General features: G+C 39.4%; 1 protein-coding gene across 3 annotated transcripts in view; it reads left to right on the forward strand.

Moving 5' to 3' along the window:
* NFYC (nuclear transcription factor Y subunit gamma) overlaps positions 1-13,785 on the forward strand; it is a 67,275-nt gene that overhangs the window by 22,944 nt on the left and 30,546 nt on the right. The window lies entirely within an intron of this gene.

Below are 13,785 nucleotides of genomic sequence, written 5' to 3' on the forward strand. Positions count from 1 at the left end.
CGTGCTTTTATAAGATTTAGTTAGCATCACTATGTAGAGATAAGCAGAATTTGAGTAAGAAACATCAGAAACTGTGAATAGTGCAATGAATTCACATACTAGGTTCACAACACTTACAGGATTGTTATGAGGGTGAAAAGGGAGAGCAGTCAAAAGGCTTAGAACTGTAAGTGGCACCCAGCATTAAATGAGTATTAGCTATTATCATCATCATCATCATTTTTGTTGTTATATGAAGATGATGCGGACCTGAACAGAGAGTGACCATATGAAGAAAAGTTGGGAGATGGACATTGTTGGGGTGCTGTTACTATAGGTTCTAGAAGTTGATTAGAATTGAACAGAGTCCACGATGACTCTGGGGTTTTAAATCTAGGTGGACTGGAGGATGGAAACTGAAAAGTTAGAAGGATCAGGTTTGGGGAAAGGGGAAGATTTTGGACACATGGAGCTTGAGTTTGAGTTCTGGGTCGCTTTCCATTTGGAGATGTCCAGCTTACAGGACTGAAGTAATAGCGGAATTGGTAATGTATATTTGGAATTTAAGCTACAGAGATTATAGCTGAACCCAGGGAATAGATGGGAGTCGAGAGAATGGACAGAAGGGCTAGAAGAATAAAGCCTCATGTCAAAGTAGGAAACAAAAAAAAAAAGTGGAGTCCTGTAGAAATGGACATGATGGAGTCCTCTAGGTCAGTGTTCTGTTAGCTTTTTTGATTGTGCACCCCTATATCTGAGTGTGCATCTCCCATATACTTTACTCTCAAGCTACGTACTCATTTTTTGAATGTTAGGTTAGTTAAAATTGTAGAATATCTATAACTTCCCTAATTCAGGCCTACATAACAAAGTAGGGTATCACTGTTAGCCTACATTTTTCTCAGAATATTTAGAGCACCATTGGTGAAACATGATCTTGTGATTAAGTTCAATGGAATGAAGGAGTCAGTATCAGCCCATAGGTTAAGTATTCAGAAAACTAATATTAACATTTTCAGTGTGTGCCTTGATATGTAGATTAGAAATGCTGCCCTAAAATCTGGTGGCCTTCACCTGTTCTGAAAATGTACAAATAGTTCCTTGAACTGTTATTCAGTAGTTGCTTGAGATTAGTTATATATATGTTTCTGTATATGTGTCTGTGTATGTATAGCCTTAAGTTTCTTATTTAAGTTTTAAATACATACACATCTCCATCCAGTGCAAAAGCTAGGTTTTTTTTTTCTGAGTTGCATTGGGCTTAATCTTCACTAGTGTTAGTTTATAAAGTCTCAAACGGCAGCCTCTACATGAAGCATAAATTCACATGTAGGAATTTGGCAGCATTTGCTTAGCAAGTAATTTATAGACATGATCATGATAACACTGATGAACAGCATACAATATAAATTACCAGGAATAGGATAGCCTCATCTGTAGGACTTAGCAGAACTTTTAATAGAAGGCATGTATATTTAGCTTCTAGGCTAGGTATCTTATAGTTATCCTCAATCTAAAATAAAGGTAATAAGAAACTTTTCACTTGATAAAAGTGGTAAATTTCCAGCCACTCTACCCTATTATTTATTTATATCCTGAATTCCATGATTATTTCTCTCCTGGTAATTAACTGGCCAAATTCCCATGAAGCTACCCTTGAAGATAGTTAAGCGATGTAATAGTATGTACTGTTTATCTGAAATAGTATTTTACAGTTATAGAGTGATGTTATATTTATTCTCTCAGTATTTACCTAAGGTAGGTAGGCAGAGGGTTATTATCTCCATTTTGTGGGTGAGGAAATCAAAGGCAGAGCCTACTAACATAAGCCCTGCTCTGTGTTCTTTGTACTGCACCTTGTTACTGCCTGTGAAAAACAAGCTATAGCTATGTCTAATAGGACTAATTCTTCTGCCTCCCCTTTGCCTGTGTGTGCTCTTCCCCAAAAAGGAGACAAAATTTTTTTCTCCCAGAGTTCACACATTATCTTATATGAAGTGACTAAGTTGAAGTGACTATGACAAATGGGTCATAAAAGGAGCAAATATATAGTCAAGCTGAATTATTTTTTAAATTTTTTTGTCAGACACAGCCACCTTTGTTTTCAGAACAAAACATAGTGCAAATAGATAGGTACTAAATGAGTACCACCAGTGAGTGTGGTAGGGAATTGTCTTTACTGAATCCTAAATCCACTGAGGTGTCAGGTAAATAGGTGAAGAACTTTTTCAACATAGATGTGAGGTTAGAGTTGTATTAGGTGTCCTGCGGTGTTCCTTAGTTGTGCTGCAGATGCACACATTATTGTATGTATTAGGCACTTTCTAGATTTGTGTTCTTATCTGGAACTGCAGAGATTGGTATTTTTAGATGATTCATGGTATTCTTTAATAATCATTTATATTTTCTAGCTGTGATTTATAATACTTGCCTTACTACCTTCGTGAGGTAGTTAAAGGAATGCTGATTTCTTGGAGCAGTGACTGCATAATTAAGATAACATTGTCACCATGTTCACAGTGTTGCAATAGCTATCATTTTGTTTTTTATTTTTAATTTTTAAAAATATTTTATTTATTTATTCGCGAGACACACGAATAAATACACGAGAGAGGTAGAGACATAGGCAGAGGGAGAGGCAGGCTCCTTTCAGGGACCCTGATGTGGGACCCGATCCCCAAACCCTTGGATCATGCCCTGAGCCAAAGGCAGAAATTCAACCACTGAGCCACTCAGGAGTCCCTTTGAAACACTGCATAGTATTGAGTCAGATGATACATCCTCTTAGTGTGCACCTATGAAAACATCTCCAACAAGGAGGCTAGGTAGGCTAAAGCTATTCTTCTGAACTAAGGGGAAAAGTTAGAGTGACTTCCCATCACCAGGCCTCCAGAGAGTGAACTTGATCTACCAAACTTTTTCATCCTCACTCTTGGCCAGTGCCCAGATAACTCCCAACTCCCAGGCCTTGTACGCAACTATAGGTTTAGCAAGCTTGAAAACCTTAAGCTGGGACGTCTGGGTGGCTCAGCTGTTGAGCTCTGCCTTTGGCTCAGGGTGTGATCCCGGGGTCCAGGATCAAGTCCCACATCGGGCTCCCTGCGAGGAGCCTGCTTCTCCCTCTGCCTATGTCTCTGCCTCTCTCTCTGTGTCTATCACGAATAAATAAATAAAATCTTAAAAAAAAAAAAAAAGAAAGAAAGAAAAAGAAAGAAAGAAAACCTTAAGCTTTCCACTTGGAATTGTATAAGAATTTGGCATTTTGGCCTTTTGGAGTATTTTTTCCAGGAGAATGATCGGGAAAACTAAAGATAAAAGGCTTAATGGAGGGGTCCCTGGGTGGCGCAGCGGTTTGGCGCCTGCCTTTGGCCCGGGGCGTGATCCTGGAGACCCGGGACCGAGTCCCACATCGGGCTCCCGGTGCATGGAGCCTGCTTCTCCCTCCGCCTGTGTCTCTGCCTCTCTCTCTCTCTCTCTCTCTGTGACTATCATAAATAAAAATTAAAAAAAAAAAAGGCTTAATGGACTTACATTGCAGGCTTCGAAGAGCCATACATTCTTAAGTTTTGGGTCCTCTGTTGAGTTATTAATCCTACAGAGGGAGGGGAACATGCAGTGGAAGAGCACAGAACTGAGAATCAGGGCATGTGGATTTTCATTCCAGCTCTGGCCCATACTTGTCCTGTGACCTGCAGCAAGTCCTTCAGTCTATCTGGATGAAGTATCTTTGCCAAATGGGAGTATTAATACCTGTGTTGTGTTTGTAGTGAAAAACAAATGAGATGGTAGACAGCTACTGTACAAAGTGTGAAGAATGTACAGGTGTAAAGGATTAGCATAACCATCTCAGTTGCTTCCCATTCTTTGAAGTAATCTTTACACTCTTAGCTCCTGACAGCTGTGTACATGGAGATAGGAGGTGTAGTGCTTGTTTGGCTTGGAGGATTTGTTTCTTTTCATGCTCTTCTCACTTCCTTCCTTTCTTTCAACATTTAAGACAACCATAAAAAACACTAAGCAGAGGGCAGGATTCAGTGTGTCTGTGAATCAGCTGAATCCATACAGCCAAATCAATACGACCAAGCTCATTGACATTCTTACTTACAACACCTGCAGGTTTTTAATTGAGAATTCTTTGCCACACCCTCTGCCCCAGTTTTTAGATGGATTAACTGATCAGCACAATCTCTGATTTTCCAGTGGAGTTTATGATTTAGACAATTTTCTACATTCATGGTTTATTTTCTGAAGAAGAACAGGTTTCTCTCCTTCCCTACTCTTTGACTTTTCTATGGGATTACTGCACAAAGGTTATAGCACAGCTGGGTACAGGTACTTAAGAAGGGATTTCCCCATATGAACCTTTCAAAGAAAAGAACCCAGAGTGAGGCCAAAGATACTTGGGGACTTAAAATAGTTCTTGAGGAGCTTGTATTTGTTCTGTAGATTTGAGTGTGTTGAATTCCCAATATGAGCAAGGCATGTTTCCCTTGAGGATGTGCCAGAAACAAAGAGAATTACATAAGAACTGGGGAGAACATAGGAGCAGGGAAATTTTAGTCTTAAGAAATAATGTGCCAGATAATAATTTGTCACAAGTCTGAAGAAAGTGAATGTTAACTGTAGAAATATATTTTACTAGGTGCTGAGAATGGTTTCTTGGTGAGAAAAAAATTTAGTGGTCACTAATTAATGAATATGTATGTTTAATTTGTTATAGTTGTACTGTAAAAAGCAAGCTTCTTAACAGTGCTATTCCCAAAAAGCCGTAACAGGGTTGGTTTCATTCCATGAGATAATCATAACAGCTCCAGCTTTCAGAACATGTTTGCTGTATTCCTGGATTTTGGGTGGAGCCAGAGCTCTCTTCAGAACTCAGACCAGAATCTTTTTCTTGGGTGGTGGGTCCGTAGGGTGGATGCTGCCTAAACTGTAGGTCTCTTCTACCCCCTAACATAACTAACAAGATTTTCTTTTGAAGGACAAAGTGACCACACACTCTTAGCTTACAGACGGCTGATGTGTCCAAGGAGACATGTTCTAGGAATTGGAATGTTTTTGGATTAGTATGGAGGGAAAACCTGCATAGCTACTGGCCATTGACATTCCTGGGGATTTAAATTTGGATCATTCCTAGTCATTTCCACTTAAATTCTTTGCTTATTTGGAAGAAAAACACTCATTCTAAATTTAATAGAGGGTTTTACAGTTTATTTCATGTTTATAAAAGAGATAGGAAAAGATTTATCTCTATGTGTTTCCATGTATGTGAAACTAGACTCTTAGAAATTACATTAACAACAAAGAAAGTCTGAATTAGAGGGAGAAACAAGTTGGGTTACTTGCTACAGTACCTAAGGGAGATTGGTCTTTGGGCTTGGTGCTCTGCGACCATTCAGGCCAGGAGTAGGTCTTGCTCTGAGCAGTAAAAAATGATATGCCATCTGGTATTTATATGATGCTTGCTATTTTTCGAGGCCTTCTAGTAGATATTTTCCCATTTATGTGTTGCAACTGCCCTGTTAGGTGCTCCTACAGGTGAACAGAGGCTCCACGAAGTTAAGCGATTTGCCCAAGATCATAAACATAGCAAGTTAGTAGCCAGAGTGAGAACCTCGAGGTCCAGTACATTTTTTTTATCTTTACTCTGTACTTTACTGCCCCCCACTGTTCACAGCTGAGTATTCATAGGTGCTACTGACTGACCTGGAGACACGCAAAGGGGGAAGGATAAAATAGGAAAGAAAAAAGCAACAAAGCTTGAAAAAAGACAACAAAGAAATAAAAAGATTTTCATATGATAGTAAATAGGGGTGCCATTAGTATTTTCTCTTGTCAGATAAAAATGATCTTAACGGTGCATAGAGGGGCACCTGGGTGGCTGTGTCCATTGAGCATCTAACTTTGGCTCAGGTTGTGATCCCAAGATCCTGGGATCGAGCCCCCCATTGGGCTCCCTGCTCAGCGGGGAGCCTGCTTCTCCCTTTCCCTGCAGCTCCCCCTGCTCGTCTTCTCTCTCTGTCAAATAAAATCTTAAAAAAATTTTTTAAAAATCTGCAAAGAGTGAGAATGAACAAGCTATAGTAAGGCAGGAAGAGAATTGTAAACCTTTTGTGGGTTTTTTTTTTTTTTAGATGTATTTTTTGGGATCATGACCTGAGTTGTAGGAAGATGCTTAACGGAACAAGCCACCCAGGTGCCCTGAGTTTTTGTTTCTGACCGCCCCATTTACTATTTGTGCTTTTGAGCAAGTAACTAATCTTCAGCTATCTTATTTGTAACATTGGAATAATATTGATGTCTTTATCACTGAACTGAATGAAGATCAATTGAGGGTAATGTATGTGACAAGTAGTTTGTGAACTCTACAGCTCTTAAGTTGGCATCGAGACATTCTTTGGAATCACACTTCTTACCTTTCTTGGGCACAAATTACAGGATCCTGTCAGAAGCAGAAGAGGTTGTTCCCAGGGTTTCTAAATCTCAGAAGGGATCCAGTAGGCAAAATGCCTCTTTGTTTTAGGATACAACCTAACTCCGGCTACTGGCACTATTTCTGTCTCCAGCTCATGTCAGAATTCTCTTTCAGGCTCAGAGCCTGAAAAACCAATAACTCCCCATTCTTCCTGCAAGAATTTATTTACTTTCATTAGGTTGGAGAGTCAGAGAGATTAACAAATATTTCTGTGGGGCAAAGGGGGCTGGCCCAGCTCACTCCTAATGGAGGCTGAACATGTGAGGGAGCTGTGTAACAGCTCTGTGCTGTAAGGCAAGTTTCTCAAACATGAGTTGCCCCATCAGTAAATGAGAGAAAACACTACTTCTGTCATGGAAGGATTCAATTCAAAGCACTGAACAGTTTAGAACTGAGTTCTAAATGTTATCTGATCCTTTCTTTGTAAAGGGCCAGATAATATTTTTGGCTTGCAGGGGCACCTGGTGGCTCAGTGGTTGAGCGTCTGCCTCTGGCTCAGGTCCTGCTCCTGGGCTCCTGGGAGTGAGTCCGCATTGGGCTCCCTGCATGGAGCCTGTTTCTCCCTCTGCCTATGTCTCTGCCTCTCTCTGTGTGTCTCATGAATAAATAAATAAAATCTTTAAAAAACATATTTTTGGCTTGCAGATCATACAGTTTAAAAGTTACAACTCTTCAACTCTACTGTTGTAGCATGCGAGCAGCCTTAAACTTTGGAGTACTCCACTGAAATACTTGTTCCTTCATCATACAAAATAGTGTTGTATTGCTGTCATATATACAGGGATGGTTTAAGTTGAACAGTAATGAACAAATGAGAAAGTATGTGAAGTAAGATGCTTGCATATCATTTTCTCTTCTGCAGGAAAAGATCTTAAAGTGTTTTGTTCATGCATTCCTATGAGTTTCATTGCTTATACCAGTTGCCATGCTGTCAGTTTTTTCCAGTTATAACTGTATTATGATCTGGCCCTTGTTGAAAAGATTATGTTATAGTAGATAGCAAACAGAAACATGTTTTTGTTTTTGAAGGAAAAGTGTTTCTGCTGCCAATTTAAAAATGTGTCCTTGTGAACAGATCTTTGGGGAAAGTAAGTGCAGCTAGTTCCAACCCTTAGTCTTTTGGGAAGCGTGGTTTTTCCAGTAGGCAGTTTGAAAAGCAGCTTCAGACTTAGCTTCTTGGAGCTAGAAACAAACACACCCTCAAACACTGAACTTGGCATTAATCAGGGTTGGGGAAAGGGGTCTCCAGTCAAGCTGTATTCTTCTTCCTTCTTCCTTCTTCCTTCTTCCTTCTTCCTTCTTCCTTCTTCCTTCTTCCTTCTTCCTTCTTCCTTCTTCCTTCTTTCTTCTTCCTTCTTCTTCAATATTTATTCATGCGAAACACAGAGGCAGAGACACAGGCAGAGGGAGAAGCAGGCTCCATGCAGGGAGCCTGATGTGGGACTCAATCTCAGGACTCTGGGATCATGCCCTGAGCCAAAGGCAGACACCTTTGCTGCTGAGCCACCTGGGCGTCCCAGGGTACATTATTCATTCTGATAGTGGGTACTGTGTAAGAACCTGCCAGTAAGTATGACTAGCTGGTATCCAGTTATGTAAGGGTTTAGAACTTAAGTAGTAAGTTTTCTGGCACTAAGCGTAGTGCTTTCTTGTGTGATTAAATCGAAACCTTAGATGAGCTTAAATAAAGACTGTTGACCCCTCTTGTCTTTATAATCACCTTGCCTTCTTTTGTATTCATTCATTTATTGCATCCTCAAGTAGTCAAGTGTAGGTCTTCCATACTAGACCACCCCTTTGGCATATGTTCAGTATACATTGCTTCTGGAGAGGCTTAGTTGAATGATTGTCCCAAGGCCACCAGTTAGTAGGCTGCAGGCCAGTTCGCAAACATAGGTCTTTTAATTTCCAGAGTAGTGCTATTTTTCTCCTGAAATTGTCGATTTGAGATTGGTTTTATTGTAGAGAACATACGCGTCCTTAAGGCTTGAAATGCTCTTTAGCCATGATTGATAATGGCATATATTCGTAGATCCATCTGTATAAACATTAGAACCAAATTGTCTGTTGGTGAAATTGTTTCAAAAGTCTCAGTTCTCAAATTTTTTTACACCTTTCTTTGTAGTTGGGAAGAATATCTAAAACAGCAAGCACAAATAAGCTTAAAAGTGCTTTGAACATGGGGAGATACCTGATATAAATTTGGAGACACAGGAATGATTGGCGTTGCTTATAACCTAAAGACTACAAGTTGGATGGGGGGAGGGTCATTAAAGGGAAACATGGTACCAACATTTAGATTCGTTTTTCAGTCACAATTGGGCTAGGATATATTTGCTTGCATTTGACAATGAGAGTGTTGTTTTTAGGTAAAACCTGACTGCCTGGGATGGGTCAGCTCTAGTACTTTAATAGGAAGCAGTATTGGTCAGGGATTGGGTTTCATTTCAGGGGAGCTTTCTTTGGTCTTTTTTCCTTGAACACTTGTTATGTTAGTGTTTTAGGTTATTATATCGCCCAACAACATCTATTTGGTTTTAGTTATTTCAAAGAACTGTATAATGGGTTTAGGCATACTATAAAGGACTTTCAAAGAGAGAATGAGGTATATGCCAAGAAAAGAGAGCTAAAGTCTAAAGTAGAGAGTTTAGGGACTCCTGGGTGGCTCAGCAGTTGAGCATCTGCCTTTGGCCCAGGGCATGATTCTGGGATCTGGGATCTAAGTCCCACATCAGGCTCCTTGCAAGGAGCCTGCTTCTCCCTCAGCCTGTGTCTCTGCCTCTTTCTCACTGTGTTTCTCATTAGTAAATAAATAAAAATCTTAAAAAATAAAGGTACAGAGTTTAAAAACTAGGGAATACTGCAATAAAACCTTATGTTGCTTTATATTTTTTTTAAGAAAAATAAAATTTTTCTTTCTTCATCTTTCTTTCTTCATCAATGATAAAGATTATTAGAATGGTAGCCAGATTTTCCATCTTTGAATGATCTGATTGAATCATCTTATTTCCTCCATTATTTTCTCCTTATCTTCCTACTAATGAATGGCCAGAGGTATTTGCCTTCCTCCTACTTACCTAGTGTCATTAATTTTTTCAAACTATACTAATCTATCCTGGTCCCCTTTCTGAGAAAGTTCTGTCTTTCAAAAAATTTATACTTAGGAGTGGTTTGCACCCATTCTTCCAGGCTTCTAGTCTGCCTTACATCTTTGGGGCTGTGTGTGTGTGTGCGCGCGCGCGCATGTGGCCTTCCTGACCTATCCTTTTATCTTAAATTTGCTTCAGTAAGTCAGTTTCAGGTGAATTTCTGATTGTTGTCCTTATTTTAAAGGCCTAGAGAGGACCTCATTTATTCTGAGCTTTCCAGAATAGCTTGTATAACCACTTCCTTTAGTTGTTCAGGCAATCCCATCAAGTCTATTTCAGGGCTAGCCTTTTCAAGAGACCTCTTTTTCTCAGAAAGGCTGTACCTAGCAACTGTCTTGTCCCTTCATTCAGAAGTAATTGGTCAGACTATGTGCTAGATGCTGTGAGGGATCCCAGGTCCTACCCACAAGGAGCTTGTAAACCAGAAGGGGAAATACAATAAGACATACACATAAATAATGATCATACAAGATAATGTGGTGAAGGCAGAGAGGTGCAGATCAAGGGCTCTGAAGGTTCACAGGAAGGAGTGATCATGTCTGGGTGGGGATGTTTAGAGATGACTTGTGGACAGATGGCAGTTGAAGTTGAGCATTGGAGAAACAGCCTTTTTGTGATGGACTTTGAGTCTTCCCCCTTCTAGCTTTGGAAAGCAAACTGTTTTTAAAAGGAGATAAATTGATAGATACTGGGAGTTGAGATTACTTCTGGCAACAACCATTTGATACTTCATCTGATCCTAATGTCTTTATTAAATAGTTAAACATCTTATTCAAGTATTATAAAGTAATTAATGAACATGAATGATAAATCTAATTTTAACGATGAGTTAAATCTGGGAAATTCTATGCCACATTTTTTTAAAAAGATTTATTTATTTTAGAGAGAGGGAGGGGCAAAGGGAGAGGGCGAGAGAATCTCAAGCAGACTCCTTGCTGAGCAAGGAGGCTTCACCTCTGAGATCAGGGCATGAGTTGAAAGCAAGTGTCAGATACTTAACCAACTATGCCACCCAGGTGCACCAAAAGTCACCTGTTTTTGTTTGCTTAAAGTAGGCTCCATGCTGGGGATTGAATTCATGACCCTGAGATCAAGACTTGAACTGAGATCAAGAGTTGGATGCTTAACTGAGCCATCCAGGCGCCCCTATGCTGCAAGTTTCATGAGGGATCTAAACCTAATGCAGCTTGGTCTTAAGCAGTTTTGTTGTCAACTGTAAATAAATAGCTTTGTCCTGTGATAGCTATTAGAAATAGCAATTTAACATGGAATAAAAAGATCCTGGTGGTGCCTGACTTGCTCAGTTCATTGAGCATCTGACTTTGGCTCAGGTCATGATCTCAGGGTCTTGGGATTGAGCCCCAGTGTTGGGCTCCGCGCTTAGAGGTAGGTAAGTCTGCTTCTTCTCCCTCTCTGCCCCTTTCCACACTCGTGCTGGCTCTCTTGCTCTCTCTCTCAAAAAACAAAACAAAACAAAAAAACAAAAGGGATACTGAAATATAAATCTTTCTTACTTTTAAATTACATACCTTCTCTCATTACTCTAGAAAATGGATCTGGCACCTATTTCATGAGCTGTAAATGTTATAGACTACTTCTATAGCAAAATCAACTTAGTTGCAATTAATGTATTTAAGTACTAAAGTAAGAAGTGATAAGATTAACTAAGGTTGGGGTGCCTGGGTGGCTCAGTCAGTTAAGCGTCTGCCTTTGGCTCAGGTCATGATCTCTGGGTCCTGGGGTCTAGCCCTGCATTGGAATCCCTGCGAGTGGGTTGCCTACTTCTCCCTCTCCCTTTGCCTGCCAATCCCCCTGCTCGTTCTCTCTGTCAGATAAATACAATCTTTATTTAAAACAAGATTAACTAAGGTTGGTTTATATTTTTAACTTGTTGGGCTGTTTAGTGAGCAAAATTTACTGATTAGGTTTAGTTGTTTTAATCCTGTGCCTCAGTTAGAAAATAGTCAGAACAACAATTTGTTTTTATAAAATCTTTTGCTTGAGGTTTGGTTTAATTTTTTAAAGCCCCATGTAATGGCTGAATCTGTTTTAAGGAAAACTTTTTTTTTTAAAGATTTATTTATTTTAGAGAGTGAGTGAGTGAGTGAGGGGCAGAGGGAGAGAGAGAATCCACAAGCAGACTCTCTCTCAACTGAGCCCAGAGCCTAAAGCAGTGCTTGATCCCATGACCATGAGATCATGACCTGAGCCGAAACCAAGAGTCAGCTGCTCAACCAACTGAGCCACCCAGGCATCCCAAGGAAAATCTTTTGAATAAAAGTAGTCACCTTTTCTATTTTATAGTAGCAATTTATGTTCTTGCAGGAGGTATTAAAAAGAATTACCTGCTAATCATCTCTGTGCAAAGATACTAGAAATCATGTTCCTCATGAGAAGATCATCTGTTTCTGATGAGAATACTTTTGTTTTTGAAGTCAGGAATTTATAAAAAGAGGTTTCTGGATGAAAAAACCATAGGGCTGTAACTTTAAATCCAAAGCTCAGATGGAACTTTGCAAATATAATTTAATGTAAAGAACAGTCAGAGCTGTCCAAAGATGGAAAAGAGCACCTTACCAGTAAGCCAGTTTCCCAGAACTAGGGAGGGAAATACTCCTACTTGAAGCTGAATGACCACTTGGGATGGGAGGGGGTTGGCAGAGGTTGAAATAGAGCTGTGAGCATACTTTTAGAGGAGTGAGGCTTAGGGACTCTTGATGTCTTTTTTAAAGTCCTAAACTTTTATGATCCAATAAAATATAAAGGACATTATTATTGATTTGTATATTTTGCCATTAACTATTTGTGATTTTCTAGTGCAGATGGGCCTCTGAAGTTAAAATTTTAACTTTTAATACATTACTCAGTTCCAGAAACACTTGTTAGCTTCTGTTTTGTACCTAACCCTCACTCCCACCAGTGTGTGGCTCTGAACCAACCAGATTCATTCATGGTCTATTGACTGCACAGATATTTGGGAACTGATCACACCAGCACATCCTTAGTTGGGATAGTTCAAAGTTTAAAAGCAGACTGTACACAGAAAATTTAGTGGTGCTTCTTGAATTGTGTGCCTTTGGAATGTTAGAACAGATTAGGGGACAACCAAAACTTGTTACCAACTTTCTAAATCTCACTCAAACTGAACCTACCCATCATTAGCAAGTATACAAAGATATCTTTGGCAACAATATGCATCTTCCTCCTTTGACTGAGGCAGTTTGTGTGGCAAATTTTGCTAAGATCAGAGCTATCCATGGATCCATACAATAAAAGGTTAGATTCTTAAGTTTTTGTTATTTATTTTTATTTCTAGAAAGATTTTTTTGTTTGCTCCATTTTAAAAGATTGAGTCTCTCTTCATTATCATCAGAGCCTTATGTCTTTATTAATAAAGATAAACTTAGATTACTTTGATTTCTTTGTTCTCAGTACATCTAAGAGAATAGTGTATAGGCCGCATGCATATGGTGATGAATGAAAATATCATGGGACCATACTTGGTTTGGGGGGACTGAAATTTTTATCTAGTTATTTCAACTATGATTCAACACTCTTCACTTTAATTCCCTCCAGAAACTCCAAGATCATATTGCTTCCCAGTACTTAAGAGTTCCTGTTGATGTATAGAGCTGCTTGTTGGCTTCCAGCACCAGAAATTGGCTCCAAATCTTTTCCCATTACATCATCACCTACTAATGTCATTACACCAGAGTGAAATCTGCTTTGAAGATTGTATTCTTGTTTTCCTTCCATCTCTTTCCTCTCATCATTTCCTTTAGAAGGAAAAAGAAAAAAAAAAAATAGGGACCTCTAGGACAATCCCAGGCAAACATTTAAGAGGGAATCAAACATCCTCACAGTCTAAACCGAGATTTATCAGTCTTCATTCCACTCTGCTGACGGAGAATGATCTGCCCAGCATGTGTCCTCATGGGCTTTGGAAAGGAACACGTTTAGTCACACCTGCCTTTGGTACTTTTCTCTCAGCCTTTCAGAATTAGTTCTTAATGATTTACATAGCTCTCGGCCAGCATCCTGTCACTGGCATTTAAACCTTTTAAAATAATTTCCCAGAATAGAAATTCTTAGGACATCACTAAGTTTCTTATTCTTTGTGTTTAATTAAACTGTTTCTTGCATTTAAGTATTTGCCAGATAAGCATTTAAGCCATCTGGAGT

Source organism: Vulpes lagopus, chromosome 23 (assembly GCF_018345385.1).
Source record: "Vulpes lagopus strain Blue_001 chromosome 23, ASM1834538v1, whole genome shotgun sequence".
Taxonomy (NCBI): Eukaryota; Metazoa; Chordata; class Mammalia; order Carnivora; family Canidae; genus Vulpes; species Vulpes lagopus.